The sequence below is a fragment of the Pelobates fuscus genome, chromosome 2 (genome assembly GCF_036172605.1).
Source record: "Pelobates fuscus isolate aPelFus1 chromosome 2, aPelFus1.pri, whole genome shotgun sequence".
NCBI classification, from domain to species: domain Eukaryota; kingdom Metazoa; phylum Chordata; class Amphibia; order Anura; family Pelobatidae; genus Pelobates; species Pelobates fuscus.
The window spans coordinates 71,246,626-71,266,385 of NC_086318.1; the positions used below are offsets into that span (position 1 = coordinate 71,246,626).

The 19,760-nt window shown below is 42.7% G+C and overlaps 1 protein-coding gene across 1 annotated transcript in view; it reads left to right on the forward strand.

The window, feature by feature from the left end:
- The first annotated feature begins 1,771 nt into the window (after positions 1-1,771).
- The window catches only part of LOC134585484 (alpha-1,4-N-acetylglucosaminyltransferase-like), a 28,206-nt gene continuing 10,217 nt past the window's right edge, over positions 1,772-19,760 (forward strand). The window contains exon 1 of the mRNA XM_063440905.1: positions 1,772-1,893. The gene's annotated coding sequence lies outside the window, so the exon portion shown is untranslated. The remainder of the gene's footprint in view (positions 1,894-19,760) is intronic.

A 19,760-nucleotide genomic window follows, 5' to 3' on the forward strand; every position in this document is an offset into this window, starting at 1 on the left:
TGTATAGGGGGCAGTGTGTATATGGGGGACAGTGTGTGTATGTGTGTGTATGGGGGGCAGTGTGTGTGTGTGTGTGTATGGGGGCAGTGTGTGTGTGTGTGTGTATGGTGGCAATGTGTGTCAATGGGGGGCAGTGTGTATATGAGGGGCAGTGTGTGTGTATGCGTCAGCCAGAGATAAAACCCTATGGTACGTATGAGGGATGCAGTGTGTGTGTGTGTGTAAGGGGTGCTGTGTGTGTGAGTGGCGCAGTTTGTGTGTGTGTGTGTGTGTGTGTATGGGGGCAGTGTGTGTGTGTATGGGGGGCAATGTGTCTGTGTATGGGGGCAGTGTGTGTTTGGGGGGCAGTGTATGTGTGTGTGTATGGGGGCAGTGTGTGTGAATGGGAGGTAATGTGTGTATGGGGCAGTGTGTGTGTGGGGGGGGCAGTGTGTGTATGGACAGTGTGTGTGTATGGGGGCAGTGTGTGAGTTTGTTTGTGTGTATGGGGGTAGTGTGTGTGTGTATGGAGGGCAGTGTGTGTGTATGGGGGCAGTGTATGGTTGTGTATCGAGCAGTGTGTGTGTGTATTTGGGGTAATGTGTGTAAAGTTGAGAATGATTGTGAGTCTGAGGGGTTGGAGGGTAGATTAATATATATATATATATATATATATATTATTATTATTTTTTATTTAAAAGAAAAATAGTAATTTTGATATCCCGCCTCCCTGCTTGCTTGTGTGTGTATGGAGGCAGTGTGTGTGTGTGTATGGGGACAATGTGTGTGTATGCGTCAGCCAGAGAGAAATCCCAATGGTACGTTTGAGGGAGGCAGTGTGTGTGTGTGTGAGGGGTGCAGTTTATGTGTGTGTGTGTGTGTGTGTATGGGGGGCGGTGTGTGTGTGTATGGGGCAGTGTGTGTGTGTGTGTATGGGGGGCAGTGCATGTGTATGTGGGCAGTGTGTGTATGGGGACAGTGTGTGTATGGGGGTTAGTGTGTGTGTGTATAGGGGAGAATGATTGTGGGTCTGTGGGGTTGATTAATAAATATATATTATTTTTTTTTTTTTATTAAAAGAAAAATAGTAATTTTGATATCCCCCCCTCCCTGCTTACCTTTGCCTGGGAGGGGGGACATTTCCTGCAATCCCTGGTGGTCTGGTAGGGAAGCCCTGGTGGTCCCAGTGGTGAGAGTGAACTCTAGCAGGAGCTGCTAGATTTCACTGTCGCAAGATTCTGAGCATTGCCGTGGTAACAGTGGCAACGCATTGAGCTCGCGAGAGGAGAACCCGGCAGAGCTGCAGGTTAGAGCCCCCTGGGTCCTTTCTTCCTCCCTCCCCTGCCTGCTGCTAGCAGTACACTGCAAGCAGACCGGGAGGGAGATATCTGAGCTGGCAGGGAAGAGGGAGGCACCTTACTGTGGGTGATAACTATATTCGGTTTTAAATCCCATAGTGTCCAAACTATCTCTGGTACCCACAAATGTATGCCCTGTAATGCTTACACATGACTTACCTTTATTAAAGTTATTTTTATTTTTTACTCTCAGTTAACAATTAATAGATAAGCCCTTTTCTACCTCTAATAAGAGTAAAATAATGATAAGGGGGCGTGGCAGAAAACATGGAGAAGGGGATCTTTTTTATTTGTTTCTCCTCCATTTTTTTTTTAATCTATCTGAGAAGTATTGAGTCAAATGTGCCTCAGGTGTTGGATTGGCTATGAAGGTAGATGGGAGCCTAAGGAGCACTCAGGACAGCACATTATGGTGCACTATTAGGAATCAGGTGTGGAGACTGAAGTATATATTCTAGAACATGAGTCCTATGGTTAAGTAGGTCCCAGTGAGTCTACCTGGAGAGTGAGAAATTGGAGTTTTATATTTGTATACGAATAAGAAAGCAGTGGCTTGGTAAGTCCCTGATTTTATACCTGGAGACTGTGATAACTTTAAGGAACTCCCCCTTTTATTTTCCCTCTACCTAGTATTCCTGATATTGTTTAATGTACACATAGGAGTGATATATATTCTCTTCTTAACTGACTACAATTTTGGGTGATTATTGGATAACTGCTTGTTATAATCTTGTAGTCTCGTGTTTGTTTCCCTAGTGACCCAAGTATTTTTTTCCTACACATTATAGTAACATTAAAAGCAAGTTGACTCCTGGAGCAATCAAGGGAAGATACCTTGGAGCCATCCTTATAGAGTAAGCTTCTTTCATGAGATTCAACTCGACACATGATTATTCTATATCCTAGCCTGTTATTCTCTTATAATATTGTACTGTCAACACTAGTTCAAATCTGTCACCTATGATACCTGGTTGGCTTTTTTCTTTTTAATGTGAACAGGTATCTCTTTATAACCTTTCAAATGTAGATATGTTTCTTTTTTCTAAATTGTAGGCTATGATTTTAGAATTCACTAAATTGGGAATTTTTATATACATGTGTTTTGTGTATCCTAATATTACGCTAGAATTCCCAACTCTGTAGTTTTCAGATGTGGAATACCGTTTTGTAAATATCAACCACTTACAGAATTTAACAATAGTTGTGTAACCCAGATATTCCCCAAACTAGCTCTATCACAGATATTTAGAAGTCTATGTAATGCCAAGTCAAACTCCCTACCTACACCAAGAAGTGGTAAGAGTACCTTTACATTTAGTTAAGAGGCAAAAAAAGTCAGAGAATGTTTAAACTCACACTCTTTAACACTAAGTGTAAGGTTTAACTACTTTCCAGCTGTACCGTACTCCTGGTAAGCTGCATAACTGAAATCTGACCATTCCTTACACCTATTGAAGGTGTGTTATGTGGATAAGGGTTCATTATTGCACATTGGGTGGCGTGCACACCGCCTGAACAATTGTGAAAGCACCTAAATCTCATTCCATAACTCTTCTCCCTCTCTCATCTAGCACAGATTTGTAGATTGTGCCTTCCCTCCTTTTTACAAACAGCCAAAACTCTAATACCACTCTCCTGGAAATCTCTGTACACTCCCTCCAGATCATAGTGGCAGATTAGAGTGGAAGAGATTAGATGGATAGTTTAGGCACCATAACATCATCTAAATAAAATTATGGTGCAAGGAGGCCCCGGGCCCAACTCTTACATCAACTAGTTAAACCTTTCTGGGGGAAAAAAAAATATGTGTGTGTGTGTGTGTGTGCGCGCGCGCGCTCGGAATTTATCTAATACGTAATGGAATGTAGAAGGAGAAGTTGTTTGAGGTGTGCCCTAGATCTTCAAAATTGATATTGGAGGCAAAGGGAACTAACACATGCAAAACTTAGTTTTGTTTTTTTGTTTGTTTTGTTTTTTAAACATGCAATCCAACTTATTTATAATCTCTAAATATGAGGCATGCATATTTCCTTGTCTATATTATAGTTGTCTGTTTCCATCTCTAGTTTATAATATATTTGGTTTTCTGGAATGGTTTAACTGGGATTGTTTTGTGGAAATTGATCATACAAAACCCCATTATTGAAGTGGATACAAAAGGAAAAATACATTGGACTCATAAGCCTCACCTTGACGTGGCAGATGAGCTCTTAGTCAGATGGCCATTGGAATAAAACTAAAGGGAGTCAATTTTGTTTAACCCCTTAAGGACACATGACATATCTGACATGTCATGATTCCCTTTTATTCCAGAAGTTTGGTCCTTAAGGGGTTAAATGTACATGGGGATTAAGGCCAGAGTTGTTTTTTACCATGTATTTTGAGCTTTTAGATGCTAAGCGCGATGCTTTATTTTTGTTTGTATCACACAGCTACGTTACATTGCTTACCCCATGTTTGAGTTATTACAAGTTTCTAAGTATGTAGTGGTAGCACCCCTTCCTGTATCAGATAAACTTGCCTTTTAGCTGATACCAGCAAGGTGATTTGTATGTTACGTGTTATAGCCCTATTTAGGGTTAATAGGTATGTAGGGGTTTAGAAAACATCCATTCATGTCTCATGGATGTTTACCTTTGTCTGATACAAGAAACATTTATTGTATTTATACAAGCCCTATAAAGGGTTAACTGGTTTATAAAATACCCCTTCCTGTCTTATTGCTTATATTAGCAAATCTAATGGCTAGTGTAGGACTCACCTTTTCAAGGCTTGCATTGACGTGGCAGGTGAGCTTATATTCAAATAGACATTGGAATAAAACTAAAGAGCCTTCATTATAGTTAATGGCTTTTTTTATTTTTTTTATTTTCAGCTCTAATTGGTTTTCTGGAATAGTTTAACCCCAACGTTGTCATCTCTTTATTGGGATTGTTTTGTGGAAATTATCTTGCCAAATCCCACTGAAGGGGATACAAAAGGAAAAATATATTAGCTTCATAAGCTGGACACTGAAGGGGCAAACTAACAAATAACAGGAACCATGTTTTTTGAATAATTTACAAGGGGGCAACAAGAACTCTAACAATATCCTTACACCCAAAAAAAATCTTCATTAAAGTGTGTGTGTGTGTGTGGTGTGTTTTTATTTTTTTTTTTTCATTTCTAAAACCCTTATTCTCTTGATTGAATGGAGATATTTTCAATGAACTAGACCAAAATGAAAAGGTGTGTGTGTGTGTTCTGTTGCTTCTTGGTAAGTCTACGTCAGTGGAGCTAAACTTCAGAAATTGCCTGGAGCACCTACCTTGCAAAGACTTATCATTAGGAATAGTGCTGTCGCGAACATAAAATTTTCGGTTCGCGAACTTCCGCAAACGTTCAAGAACCGGGCGAACCACCATAGACTTCAATGGGCAGGCGAATTTTAAAACCCACAGGGACTCTTTCTGGCCACAATAGTGATGGAAAAGCTGTTTCAAGGGGACTAACACCTGGACTGTGGCATGCCGGAGTGGGATCCATGGCAAAACTCCCATGGAAAATTACACAGTTGATGCAGAGTCTGGTTTTAATCCATAAAGGGCAGAAATCACCTAACATTCCTAAATCACTATGGATATGGATTGACACCTGTTCTCAGAGACCCTGATACACAGTGACACAGAGCAGAATAGGGACTGTTCCCCCTACATAGGGTCACTTGGCAGATATGGATTGACACCTGTCCTCAGAGACCCTGATACACACTGACACAGAGCAGAATAGGGACTGGTCGTGGGAGGAGGAGGATTACTTTCACCTCTTCCCCTGTTAGATTCCCGTTGTGCTGTGACATCACCCTTATACGCTGTGTAAAGCATACTTTTTAATTTATTTTGCAAATGCTACATCCTTTCCGACTTGTTGTAATTTGGTAACATTTCAGCCACTTTCTGCTTATACCGGGGGTCTAGTAGCGTGGACACCCAGTACAGGTCGTTCTCCTTCAGCCTTTTTATACGAGGATCCCTCAACAGGCACGACAGCATGAAAGACCTCATTTGCACAAGGTTGGATGCCGAGCTACTCATTTCCCGTTCCTTCTCCTCAGTGATCTCAATGAAGGTATGTTCCCCCCCCCAGCCACGTACAACACCACGGGTACCAGATAGGTGACAACAAGCACCCTGGGATGCCTGTTGTGGTTGGTCTTCCTCCTCAAAGCCACATTCCTCCTCTGACTCCTCTTCCTCACAATCCTCTTCCAGCGTTGCCGCAGGTCCAGCAAGCGATGCTGATAAGGCTGTTTCTGGTGGTGATGGTGACCACAACTCTTCCTCATCTACAGCCTGATCCAGCACTCTTCGCAGGGCACGCTCCAGGAAGAAAACAAATGGTATGATGTCGCTGATGGTGCCTTCGGTGCGACTGACTAGGTTTGTCACCTCCTCAAAAGGACGCATGAGCGTCCAGTAACGTGGCGAAAAAATTCCCAGCTCCCCAGAGGCTGTCCTAGCACCCCAGTCATACAAATATTCATTAACAGCTTTTTCTGGCTGGAGCAGGCGGTCGAACATTATGAGTGTTGAATTCCAATGTGTCGGGCTGTCGCAAATCAAGCGCCTCACTGGCATGTTGTTTCGCCGCTGGATATCTGCAAAGTGCGCCATGGCCGTGTAGGAATGCCTGAAATGGCCACACACCTTCCTGGTCTGCTTCAGGATGTCCTGTAAGCCTGTGTACTTATGCACAAAGCGTTGTACGATCAGATTACACACATGTGCCATGCACGGCACATGTGTCAACTTGCCCAACTTCAATGCCGCCAACAAATTTGTTCCGTTGTCACAAACCACTTTGCCGATATCCAGTTGGTGCGGAGTCAGCCACTTTTCCACCTGTGCGTTCAGGGCGGACAGGAGTGCTTGTCCGGTGTGACTCTCTGCTTTCAAGCAAGTCAAACCCAAGACGGCGTGACACTGCCGTATCCGGGATGTGGAATAGTACCTGGGGAGGTACCGTGGATTTGGAGCAAGACACAGCAGCAGAAGAGGACTCAGCCGAGGAGGTTATGGAAGAGGATGGAGTAGAGGAGGTGGCAGCAGGACTGCCTGCAAGTCGTGGCGGTGTCACCAACTCCTCTGCAGAGCCACGCATTCCATGCTTGTCAGCCGTCAGCAGGTTTACCCAATGCGCAGTGTAGGTGATATACCTACCCTGACCATGCTTTGCAGACCAGGTATCAGTGGTCAGATGGACCCTTGCCCCAACACTGTGTGCCAGACATGCCATTACTTCCTTTTGCACAATCGAGTACAGGTTGGGGATTGCCTTTTGTGAAAAGAAATTCCTGCCGGGTACCTTCCACTGCGGTGTCCCAATAGCTACAAATTTTTTGAACGCCTCAGACTCCACCAGCTTGTATGGTAAAAGCTGGCGGGCTAATAGTTCAGACAAGCCAGCTGTCAGACGCTGGGCAAGGGGGTGACTTTCTGACATTGGCTTCTTACGCTCAAACATGTCCTTGACAGACACCTGACTGTGGGCAGATCAGCGGGAACTGCTCAAGGCAAGAGACGGAGTGGCGGATGGTTGAGAGGGGGCAAGGAGGACAGCAGTGGTTGATGTGGCTGAAAATGCTGGACCAGGAGGAGAATGGCGGCTTTGAGTTTGTGTGCTGCTTGTACTCATGTGTTGATCCCATAGGCGTTTGTGATGTGCGATCATGTGCCTACGCAAAGCAGTTGTACCTAGGTGGGTATTGGACTTCCCACAACTCAGTTTCTTTTGGCACAGGTTGCAAATGGCATCGCTGTTGTCAGAGGCAGACACACAAAAAAATGCCACACTGCTGAGCTCTGCAATGACGGCATTCTGGTGGTGGACACAGCATGCGTTCATTGGCGTGCTGTCAGGCTGACCCCGGGTGCCAATGCATGCTGTCTGACTGTGCCACTAGCTCCTCGCGACGACCTCCCCCTGCTTCCAACTCGTCTCCTCCTCTCTGTCTCCCCATATGAACTTTCACCCTGTTCTTCTTCTTGCCGAGCGGGCACCCACGTGACATCCATGGACGCATCGTCATCATCAACCGCTTCACTTGTATTTGACAACTCAGCAAAGGAAGCGGCAGCGGGTACAACATCATCATCATCACACCGTACGTACATGTGTGTAATGCTGCCTGACTGAGACATATCCCTGTTATCTACATCCTCTGGCAATAATGGTTGCGCATCACTCATTTCTTCAAACGGATGTGTAAATAACTCCTCTGACAAAGTGAAGCGGCTGTGGTGCTAGTGTTGGTGGCGGCAGGCGGGTGAGTGGTATCTTGAGAGGTGCCCGAAGCTAAGCTGGAGGAGGATGGTGCGGCAAGGTTCCGAGCGGAAGCTGTAGAAGATTGGGTGTCCTGTGTTAGCCAGTCAACTATGTCCTCAGAACTTTTCAATTTCAGGGTACGTTGCCTCTGAAAACTGGGCATTATTCTAGGGCAAAAGGGAATCACAGCACCACGACCACGATGGCCCCTGCGAGGTGGCCTGCCTCTGCCTGTCATTTTTTTTGGGGGGTGGGGGGGGGGGGGATTAGTGGTACTATGCGTGCAAGCTACTGTGAGACCAGATATGAGTGGCAATGTGCACTGGCAGAGGTTGGCAGAGTACACGCTGTAGGCCTGACACACCCGCTTGAAGACAACTAACTGCTATTCAATCTATAACAGTGGAAAAAAACATTTTGGTTTTTAAATGCAAGCTATTGTGACACCAGATATGAGTGGTGGCACTAGGCAAGTGGGCACAGTATCCACTGTGAGCCTGACACAGAAGCTGGCAGGCAACTGCAATTATATTACACAGCAAAAAAAAGCAGACTGATGTTCAAAAATGGCTTTTTGGGGTGCTGTCCTTACAGCAAAGATCAGATCAGTCCTTCAGGACTGTAGTGGACACTGAATACACTAGCCTAGCTATACATTTCCCTATCAAATGAGCAGCAGCTACACTTTCCCTCCTCTATCTAAGAATGCAGCTTCAGAATTAATCTAAAATGGATGCTGTACAGGAGGTGGGAGGGTCTGGAAGGGAGGGTCTGCTGCTGATTGGCTGAAATGTGTCTGCTGACTGTGAGGCACAGGGTCAAAGTTTACTCAATGATGACGAATAGGGGACGGATCGAACCGCGCATGTGTTCGCCCGCCGTGGCGAACGCGGACACGCTATGTTCGCTGGGAACTATTTGCCGGCGAACAGTTCGGTACATCACTAATTAGGAAGTCTGTGATTGGACAGCCAGAGAAAGTCTGGTCAGGGTTAGCAGGGGAGGACTTGCAAAAGAGCGGATAAGAAAATTGCAGATTTTGCAACACCCTTCTAGATATACCCCCAATTAAAAAATGTTTATTAAATACATGCATGTTTCAATTTGGGGTATGTCTAGTAAACAGTGCTTTTTATTTATTTTGTATTTCCGATGTATCATGTCCCTTTAAATAGTAACCATCATCAGTTTATGGAACCCAAGGAAGTAAATGGAAAGCATATGGAACACGTACATGATTGGAGTATTCTGAATATCGATAGAACACAAGGAGATCATAATACAATGCAGGTGGAGGAAACCACGTGCAGAGGCATGTGATTGACTTTCACGTAAAAGAGGGAACAGACACTTATGAGATTGAAAAATCAGCACTATTTTTAAAGAGGAACTTTGAAGGGAGATTTTTTTTCTTCTTCTGTTGCTACTTGTTTGAATTGCTGTGAGCTGTTATTTATGGTTCCTAGAAAAAGTCCTATATGGATGTAATACATTGGGCCACAATTCTTATCTTATTTTAATACATTTTATATTGACACATCATCTTGCATCAGTGGAACAGATGAAAAAGGAATGCATATTTACCCCTCATCGAATTACTGTATAGCTTTGTTGTGTTCTTTATTCCCAATTAGATTTTGTATACTTTTTTTGAATATAATTTTAAAACTTTGTTTAATATTAATATGGTTATTGAGTAGTAAATGTAACATAAAGGGACACTATATAGTTGCACCATAGTTACAGCTTAATGCAGTTGTTCTAATGTGTATATTGTGTCATTTTCAGAGAACATGCAGTGTTTAAATTACTGCCTAGGGACACCTTTTGAATGGCGACGCTGAACGTGTATCAGATACATTTCTATGAGGAGATGCTGACTGGCATTACAAAGCGTTTTGCTGTGCGTGTGCAATAGCCTCCCAATGCTTTCCTATGTGACCGCATTGGATTGGCTTTGCCAATTTTGTTTATCTCTGCCAAGGAGGCAGAGTGGGGGTAGAACAAGTTGTGGTGGACCCACGTGGCACTGAAATAAAGGTACATTGAACTATTTAAAGTGGGACAAGGGGGGCCGTCACTTTAATGACAGGAATACATGTTTCTATTTCTGTCACTATAGTGTTCCTTTAAGTAAAACATATTCATTTTAAATATACAAGCCATATTCACAAGAGTATATATAAATTGTTGAAAATTTAAAGGCAATAGAAATTGGATGGTTTTGAAGAGTTTTTTTTCCAATTCTGATATTATGCTCTAAAGTTTGAAATTCAAAGGTTAAAATCTTGATTTCTAGACAATTGACACTCAAAAAAATTGTTTCTTGCTTTCTGTACTCAAAATATTTACCGGTAATTTACAACAATCCAAGCTCAATGGAGGATATTAACTTATGTAAGGAAGTAGTAGAAGACTGAGGGATTAAAAGATACTGATCAATTGATATGGGGGGGGAAATAGATACTGATCAATTTACAATAAAAAGGAAATGTATCCATTTGAGAAACAAAATACACACTAAATGATTATTTATTGGAATCCTCTCCACCTTTAGCTATATCCGGCTAATCCTGTACAACCGGTCAGGAGATATGAGGTAGGAGTAGGATCCAAGGATACAGTCAGAGGTCTCAAAGGAGAGCTACCACTTTTCATGTCTACGTTGCCACTCCCTATCGCTGTAATTTGCTAAGTTACCTGAAAAGCCTTTTCTAATCACAGGTTATTCAGAAACAAAAATAACAAGATGAGACATGAAGTAAACTGAAACCCATGCAATGAGTGTATCATTGACTGAAAAGGGGATTCTGTGATGAGGCATATACAAATGAGACAACGCACATAGTGGTTATGAGATTCATAGGCTGTTCTACATAAACACAGGTTAAGTGTATAGAGGAACTGCTTATACGGAGATCAGGTGGCTTAAAAACACATACAGACTATATGTATGCAAAAATATCAAGACTAGACTGGACTGTCCAGTTTACAATTAAAAATTAATCCTATGGTTTAGGGTGTAACTCTAGGTATATGTGGGGGGAAAAAAAAACCTCCTCACAAAGAGGCTTAAGTCTATTATCTAAGCCAATGGTCATTATTGTAACTGTCCATTGCTTTTACAATTACCTGATAAAAATGGGATTATTGGAAGTCTAACCTAAGGTGTAAAAAGATGGCTGACACAAAGGGGGAGGTAAAAAGGTACATTATTTAAACATTAAAAAAAGTGACCTGGCGGCTTGACCTGTATGCCTCCGGGTGTGGGGTCCCTCCAGTCAGTCTGCCCAAGAAAAAAAAACATCACTAGCTGGACACGGAGCTGCAGATCATGTGATAGAGGTTTTTGCAAGCTCCCAAAGCATTTAGGCTATGCACTCATCAGAGTGGAGAGCTGCCTACCGGACAACCTGGGAATTCATCACTTAAAGAAAGGTATTTCAATGCAGGGGGCTTCTCACTAAAACCGTCTCCCCACACAGAATGGGTACTTGTCAGTATATCATGGTGTTATACGTGAGGATGGCACAGTGCGTACAGTGAATAAGTATTTGGCGAAAGGCTGACCAGGCATTTGCCTTGGGTGGCACCTTCAGGGGGGTGGCGTCCACACCCTGGAAGATGCCTTGTCAGCCTCTTGTCCTAGCTTGCCACCTTGGGCACCCCGAGGTTGGCATCTGCTGATGATGGAGGCGGGTGGTGTGGGAGCACACTCCCTTGAGCTCTTCCTGCTCATCTCCCTCGCACACCAATTACTGATGCCAGAGCCGGGATATGTCACTCCGGCCATGGCATCACTAAGAGGCATGCAAGGGAGCAGGAGGATCAGAGCAATGCCTGCCTGCCTGACTTCCCTACCGCTTGTGCCTGCTGAGTTGCAGCCAGCCCTACTGGACCCCAGGGGAGAATCCAGTCCAGCACTCCCAAAGTGAAGAGTTTGGGTGGAGTGTTTGTCACTGAATGTGTATGTCTTTCAGTGTGTCTGACAATGACTGACTGTATCTGTCAGTGCATGCATCAGTGAGGATGTGTGTCTGTCAGGAAAGGGTGGGGGGGTACATGGGTTTTGTAATGCTTAGGGCAGCACAAATCCAGAATAAACTACTGGGTACATGTGTGTCAAATCAGTGAGATTGTGTGTTTTTTGGGGATGGGGGCAGGATTTCATCCTTGGACTCGGGCAGCAGTGTCTTGAGCCGGCACTGGCATAATATCTAATGATCTGGAAATGCTAAACAAGCCTCTGGTCAATGGAAAGGGGATATTAATTGTAGGCGGTTATCAGAGGTTGCAAACTATAAAAGGATAGTAGTTTAGTAGATTTGGCCTAAAGAGCGCAAAAGGAAAAAAGGACTAGTTTACCCTGTATTAAAAAAAAATGCAAACCTATATAGATAAAACATACACAAGTGCGTTCATAAATTAAAAATAAAAAAATTGGACTGGAAGATTCTCTTAGGCTATAATCAACTCCCAAGTTTCAGCATGACCTGCTGCATGGATATTCTTTTCTCTGTAAGGTAGAACCTTGTAGCTGGAGATGCAAAGGTGTTCCAAGTTTTAATGCTGTGTGGGGGGTAGGGGGTGGTTATTTTTAAATTATTACAATAGTGGGGACCAGAGCTCCTGATGGGTGACTTAGTCTGTGCTAGGTGGTAGCATCAGGTCCACTTTGGCGTCTCCCTGGTTTGCACGTTCTTTATTGACGGAGGGCTGTGGTATGTTGCAGTATTTTTTTTTTTTTTTTCAGACAATACCAGCCAAAAGATTTTTCAGATACATCATTGTTTAAGGCTTTAGTAAAGAGTCATCATCAATAGTGTATTCCTCCTCCTGTCTCTCTTTTGACTTAATCCTAATTTAATCTTTCTTTTCTTTCCTTCCTTTTTAAATTATCACCTGGTTCTTAACTTTCTTTAATTCAATCCTGTGAGAGACTGTATCTCAGCCAATAAAATAAATAATGGGAGGGGGTTAATACCTCAATTTATAGGGAATACATTTCTCAATCCACATTCATTCATCAGTCACTCATACATTTTCTTGGTACAGTAGTGGTGTCTCATTAATCTTATCTCTTATTTTTACAGTTGGGAAGTATATGATGGCTAGTTTATAGTATTTCTTGTGTTAAATCCTTCTCTTGTTCCAGCAATTTTAACCAGTTAATCAAAATATCATTATCTCTATAATTACTTCTAATTTTATTTACGCCTATTTCCATTCGTATCTGAAATTTTACTTGATGGATGAACATCACTTTAGAAAAATCCTGTTTTTCCAGTTTCTGGCTATAATTATTTTCGACGCTGTCAAGCAGTGTATTACCAATATTTGTTTTCTTTTGTTTAAGGTAGGCCATCTTAAATGTAACAGTATCATATCTGGGCTAATTTCTATTTTAATGTTATCTAGTTTGAGTAACAAAGTTCTCACCCAACTCCACAAGGGGGTCACTTTTTTACAATTCCACCATATGTGAAGATAACCCCTCTTGATTCTCCACATCTCCAACATAGGTGATCATTATCTGCTGATATTCTAGACATTCTAGAAGGTACTAAGTACCATTTATTTATCACCTTATAATGGATTTCCATTAAGTGTATACTGTGCACGTATTTATTTGCCTTAATTAATGTCTCATACCATGTTTCTGTATCTATGTTAATATGTAGGAGTTTCTCCCAGCTTTTTATTGCTGTTGAATAATTTTGTTACCCTAGTATCTAATAATTTTAATACTCTTTGCGAATAGTTTTTTTTTTGTTTCATTATTATAAAATCTAGTTTTGATTGCATTATACATATCTCCTTGATTCATAAAATTATACTTTTTTTAATAGTTGTTCACTCTTAAATATGAAAAGGCTTCTTGAGATGAAAGAGACGCTTCGTTTCTTAATATATTAAAGGGTTTTACCTTATTATCCAAATGTATATTTTCTACCTTTATAATATTTCCTTCTTTCATTTTTTTGAGAGAAATATTAGGTATTTCTCTTTCAATATTTTGGAAACCGAAAATTTTGTTTTTAATTTCTTTTTTTATCTTTTCCCAAATGGGAAATAGATGATTTAACACATAAGAGGTAGAATATTCACATATTTTGTTGTTTCATACTATGTTAGCTAACTTCTTAGTTTGACATATTTCAGATTCTAACCAGAACCAGCCCTCTTTATATGTAGCTTTTGCTATATGTGAAATTATCCCCGCCTCGTAGTATTTTTCTATATTTGGATAACTTAGCCCACCTTTACTTATATGTTTACTTAGGGTTTCTATTTTTATCCTGGGCTTTTTGCCTCTCCATACAAAATTAGCAAATGCAGATGTAATCATTTTTATCCATGGGATAGGAATTGTTAATGGCAACATCCTAAACAAGTATATCCATTTAGGAAGGACATAGGCTCTTAGGGTGTTGACTCACCCCCACCATGATATTTCTACTTGGCGCCATTCCTTTAAATCTCTGTTGGTATTTTTTTAAAAGGTGTAGGAAATGTGTTTCCATTAGTCTATTTATTCGAATCCCTAAATATACAAATTCTTCTGGTTGAGAGAAGCTATATTTGTCTTGATATTTTGTTTGTTTCCACATCAGTTTTTTTTTTTTGTTTTTTTTTTTTTTATACTTTTATGTGTCCCTAGATTTGTACTACAAACCCTTTATGCTTGAAATAAAAAGTAAGAGGTTGCACATATTAATTTTTTTTTTTTTTTTTTTTTTTAAGTATATATACTATTTAGCACAGTCCAATTTAGAAATATAAAACATTTAGGGTTTCTTTTTCATGTATAAACCATTAAAGGAGCTTAAAAATGAGTTTTACCTGATTGTAATGGATGAGAGTTGATTTGTGTGACCATCAGGAGGCGGAGTTTTTAAAGGGCAAGATATCCTATTGTCCTTCTTCCAGTCACACAGTCTTTGGACATACCTGCCTCTGCCTTCTATCAAGACGATCTTCCTTGTATTCCCTGACTATTTTTGAGTCAACAAACGCAAAGACATTTTGCTAAGCTGTGGAACCTATGTCCTTTTATGCATTTGCTGCATATGCTTATACAAGGTATGACCTGATTTTAGTATTTTTACTATCTTTGAAATGTGTTAAATTCTGCAGCACTGTAACATGGGTAGAGTAATGAACAAGTCCTGCAACAAGACAAGGTGGATATACAGGAAAAGTATATGGTGAGGACCCAGCTCAAAAGAGCTTACAGTCTATATGATGCTTAAATAAGTGTTTTTATTCAAAACAGTCTATGAATTCCTGTGTTTTACTTTGTCTAAACTATACTTGCTTCTTCTGTGTTAATGTTTTGGCTTATTTTTTATTGTACCGGAAAATGATTGTTTTTAAATAGATGAAAATGCCATTCAGTAAACCGAAAATGTTAGAGGATGCTTCTAGTGTGTTTTCTAGTATGAGTTTATATTTCTAACTAATGCATGGCAGCAGTATATCTTTTTATTTTACAAAGTGTGTAAAAATAAATTAAAATAAAACTTATCTGTAATATTATATAATTAAGTGGGAAAACAAAGGGGGTAATTAATAATTGATAGCAAATAAGTTACCGCAACCTGCGTGCCAAAACACCTAAATGTGACAGATTTATGCATTTTCTCATTGTGAATTATGTATAGGGGAAAATAATTCCTTTTGAGATGTTCAGGAAATATAATAAACTAGAGATGTAATGGTTTATATACAACTCCAGAACTTCAAGATGACATTATTCTCCATAACACATATTTTACTAATATGTATCTTCGATATGCATGATATTTGTAGGCTAGCATTAGATTGATGGTTGGAGTTAAGGTTAGTGTTCGGGACACAGGACAAGAAATGGTGTTGGAACGTTATTGACGGTAAATGCATATGAGTGTGATGCATGAGACTACTGTGAGTTATAGTTCATATTTTCAAGCAGGGCCGGACTGGGACAAAAATTCAGCCCGGGCAATTAAAGGCAGAGCAGCCCACTATTAGGGGCGGGGCCAGAAAGGGGGCATGTCATGTCACCACCATTGACACGCACACCCCCTTCCCCCCCACCAAATGAGTATGTTAATGTGAAGCTCCTCCAGAGCTAAAATAAATGCCATGAGTTGTTTTTGTGGGGGGGGGGGGAGGGGGGGTTGAGTTTGTGCTGCGTTTGCTGGTGATTTGTCTCTGGTGTCCTCAATAGTGGGATACCAGAGATCAAAACAGGAACCGGACTGTTAAAGAGTGTTGTGCATGTGTGGGGATGTTCCTTGTGTTGTTGTATATGTTTGGACGTTGCATGTGTGTAGAGCAATTGTGTATGTGAAGGGGTCTGTTTGTGGCGTACTGCATGTGGCTAGGGGCTGTAGTGTGTGTCTCTGGGTTGTAAAGTATGTGTATTTGTATAGGGCCTGTGGAGTGTGTGCATGTAAGGAGCTGTACTGTGTGTTTGTGAGTGTATCTAGGGGCTCTAGTGTGTGTATGCATATAGGAACTGTAGAGCACATGTGTATAGGGGGGGGTAATGTATGCATAGGTGGTGTAGTGTGTGTCCAGGGGGTGCAGAATATGTATTTATTGGGGATATAAATTAGTGTGGGTGCATGCAGGGGGTGTAATGTGTGTGTTTATAGGGGTATAACGTATGAGAGTGCAGGGAGTGTAGTGTAGGTTTATGGGGTTTAGTGTGTGTATGTGAGTGCCAGGGGAATAGTGTGTGTAGTGTGTTTGTGTGTAAGTGCAGGAGGTGCAGTGTGAATATAGGGGTATAGAGTGTGTATTGTGTGTTAATGCAGGGGCTGTAGTGTGTATGTAGGGGTATAAAGTGTATGCAGTGTGTTTGTGTGTTAGTGCAGGGGGTGCTGTGTGTGTAGTGTGTTAGTGCAGGGGAGCAGTATGTCTGTGTGTTAGTGCAGTGTGTGTTAGTGCAGGGGAGCAGTATGTTTGTGTGTTAGTGCAGGGGAGCAGTATGTTTGTGTGTTAGTGCAGGGGAGCAGTATGTTTGTGTGTTAGTGCAGGGGAGCAGTATGTTTGTGTGTTAGTGCAGGGGAGCAGTATGTTTGTGTGTTAGTGCAGGGGAGCAGTATGTTTGTGTGTTAGTGCAGGGGAGCAGTATGTTTGTGTGTTAGTGCAGTGTGTTAGTGCAGGGTGTGTTAGTGCAGGGTGTGTTAGTGCAGGGTGTGTTAGTGCAGGGTGTGTTAGTGCAGGGTGTGTTAGTGCAGGGTGTGTTAGTGCAGGGTGTGTTAGTGCAGGGTGTGTTAGTGCAGGGTGTGTTAGTGCAGGGTGTGTTAGTGCAGTGCGTGTTAGTGCAGTGCGTGTTAGTGCAGTGCGTGTTAGTGCAGTGCGTGTTAGTGCAGTGCATGTTAGTGCAGTGCGTGTTAGTGCAGTGCGTGTTAGTGCAGTGCGTGTTAGTGCAGTGCGTGTTAGTGCAGTGCATGTTAGTGCAGTGCGTGTTAGTGCAGTGCATGTTAGTGCAGTGCGTGTTAGTGCAGTGCGTGTTAGTGCAGTGCGTGTTAGTGCAGTGCGTGTTAGTGCAGTGCGTGTTAGTGCAGTGCGTGTTAGTGCAGTGCGTGTTAGTGCAGTGCGTGTTAGTGCAGTGCGTGTTAGTGCAGTGCGTGTTAGTGCAGTGCGTGTTAGTGCAGTGCGTGTTAGTGCAGTGCGTGTTAGTGCAGTGCGTGTTAGTGCAGTGCGTGTTAGTGCAGTGCGTGTTAGTGCAGTGCGTGTTAGTGCAGTGCGTGTTAGTGCAGTGCGTGTTAGTGCAGTGCGTGTTAGTGTTAGTGCAGTGCGTGTTAGTGTTAGTGCAGTGCGTGTTTGTGTTAGTGCAGTGCGTGTTTGTGTTAGTGCAGTGCGTGTTAGTGCAGTGCGTGTTAGTGCAGTGCGTGTTAGTGTTAGTGCAGTGCGTGTTTGTGTTAGTGCAGTGCGTGTTTGTGTTAGTGCAGTGTGTTAGTGCAGGGGAGCAGAATGTTTGTGTGTTAGGGGTGCAGTGTGTTTGTATGTGTGTGATGTGTTTGTGTGTGTATATGGCCTTAAATTATTATTATTAAAAAGTTAAAAAAAATCCATTTATTCCCCCTTTTAACTTTGCAGGGGGGGAGGGAGCATTCACATACCTGGTGGTCCAGTGAGGGGGGCTAGCCACACACACATCCCTGGCGGTCCAGCGGCAGGTAATTCAGTCTGTACCCCGCAGGGTACAGACCATCTCTCTCTCTCTCCCTCTCGTGAGCGCCGTTTTTTCAGAGCGTTCCCGCCGGTTACCATGGCAACCAGGGGCGTATTAGCCGCGAGGCAAACAAGGCATTTGCCTTGGGCGGCATTTTCTAGGGGGCGGCAAAAAAAGCCGCCCCCCAAATGCCCAAGGCAAATGTCTTGTTAGCCTTGCGGCTAACAGACATGCCGGGCTGCTGCTGGGCGGTCGGGCGGCGCTCTTGGGCAGCTGGCAAGGGAGCACTTCCTCTGAGCTGTCTGCTCAGCTCCCTCGCGCGCCGCAGAGTGAGGCTGGGAGCCGGAATATGACGTCATATTCCGGCTCCGCCTCCCAGCCTCACTGTGCGGCACGCGAGGGAGCTGAGCAGACAGCTCAGATGGAGTGCTCCCTCGCCAGCCGCCCAAGAGCGCCGCCCGACCGCCCAGCAGCAGCCACTGGACCACCAGGGAAAAAAGATGCCCCCCCCAGCATTCCCAAAGGTAAGGAGGCTGGGGGGGGTGTTGAAGTAAAAAAAAAAAGTGTTAATGTGTGTGAGTGTGTGTCTAATAGTGAGTGTGTGTCTGTTAGTGAGTGTGTGTCTGTTAGTGAGTGTGTGTCTGTTAGTGAGTGTGTGTCTGTTAGTGAGTGCGTGTCTGTTAGTGAGTGCGTGTCTGTTAGTGAGTGCGTGTCTGTTACTAAGTGTGATTGTGTCTGTTACTGAGTGTGAGTGTGTCTGTGTCTGTTAGCGAGTGTATGTGTATCTGTCAGTGAATGTGTGTGTGTGTATTTAGAATGCGGGACGGGGTAAAGGTTGGGTGGGGGTGGCGCGGGGGGGGGGGTGCCTGAGTTTTGTCCTGCCTAGGGCAGCACAAAACCAGGATACACCACTGATGGCAACGCTCTGATAATCTCGGAGCTCGCGAGAAGAAGATAAAGGAAGCTGTCGCCGTGCGCCGAGGGAGACCGGCTCACTGCCCGATCTCCCCTCCGGCCCGTGATGGGTTAGACCTCCATCTTGGGGCCGGTGCTGCTGCGCATGGGCCAGCAGGGGAGATCTCTTGGTCTTTCCTGCCGGCCTCGGCCCATGGCCATCGCGGCCCACCGGGCATTTGCCCGGTTTGCCCGATGGCCAGTCCGGGCCTGTTTTCAAGGTTAATTTATAAAAGTGACAATTTTGCAAATTTCTGTCAAAATGTTCACTTTTTGCAAAGTGTAGAAAGAGGACACACACTAGGAAAACTAAAGTGCTTTGGAGGACTTTAAGGTTATATCCTCCAAAGGAGTGTTCCTTTTAATCTTAATCTCAAACTCCTGTGATTTTATGATAATAATGACTAAAGTTTAGTTTAGCAGACTGCTTTGTAATGGTGAGAATTATTGTCTCACCATTATCTTTTTACTAAATATTTTAATTGAGAGATTTTTTTTTTTTTCTTTTTTCTTCACCTTCCGCATACATTTTCTGATGACCCCCTGGTCACACCTCATCCCTACTTGAAATGACTCCTGGGCATTGACCACTCTGCTCCAAGTCTGCATGCACAATATTACATTTTCAAATGTCAATGTAAGCGAAGAGAAACACCATTTAAAACATTTTAAATGTTTTTCACAGGAAACACACATTTCTTCTTTTGACATTCACTCATTGGAGCAAATGTTAATCCTCTCATTAACACTAAACAAATCATGCTAAGAAGTGTGTCCACCTTTTATGTTATATTCTTTTTACGGTATGACTAAATCCACACTCTAATAGTAGACTCCTCTCCATCCTCTTCTTCCCTGGTCGTAGCCGTACATTATTTTAACTGAATAGGATATATAGAAAGGATGTGGCAAGCAGAGTATGAATGTTTAACTGCCGATAAACTGAAAATATAATTTTCATTACCTTCTTTCTCAAAACCGGCTTTTTTTTTTTT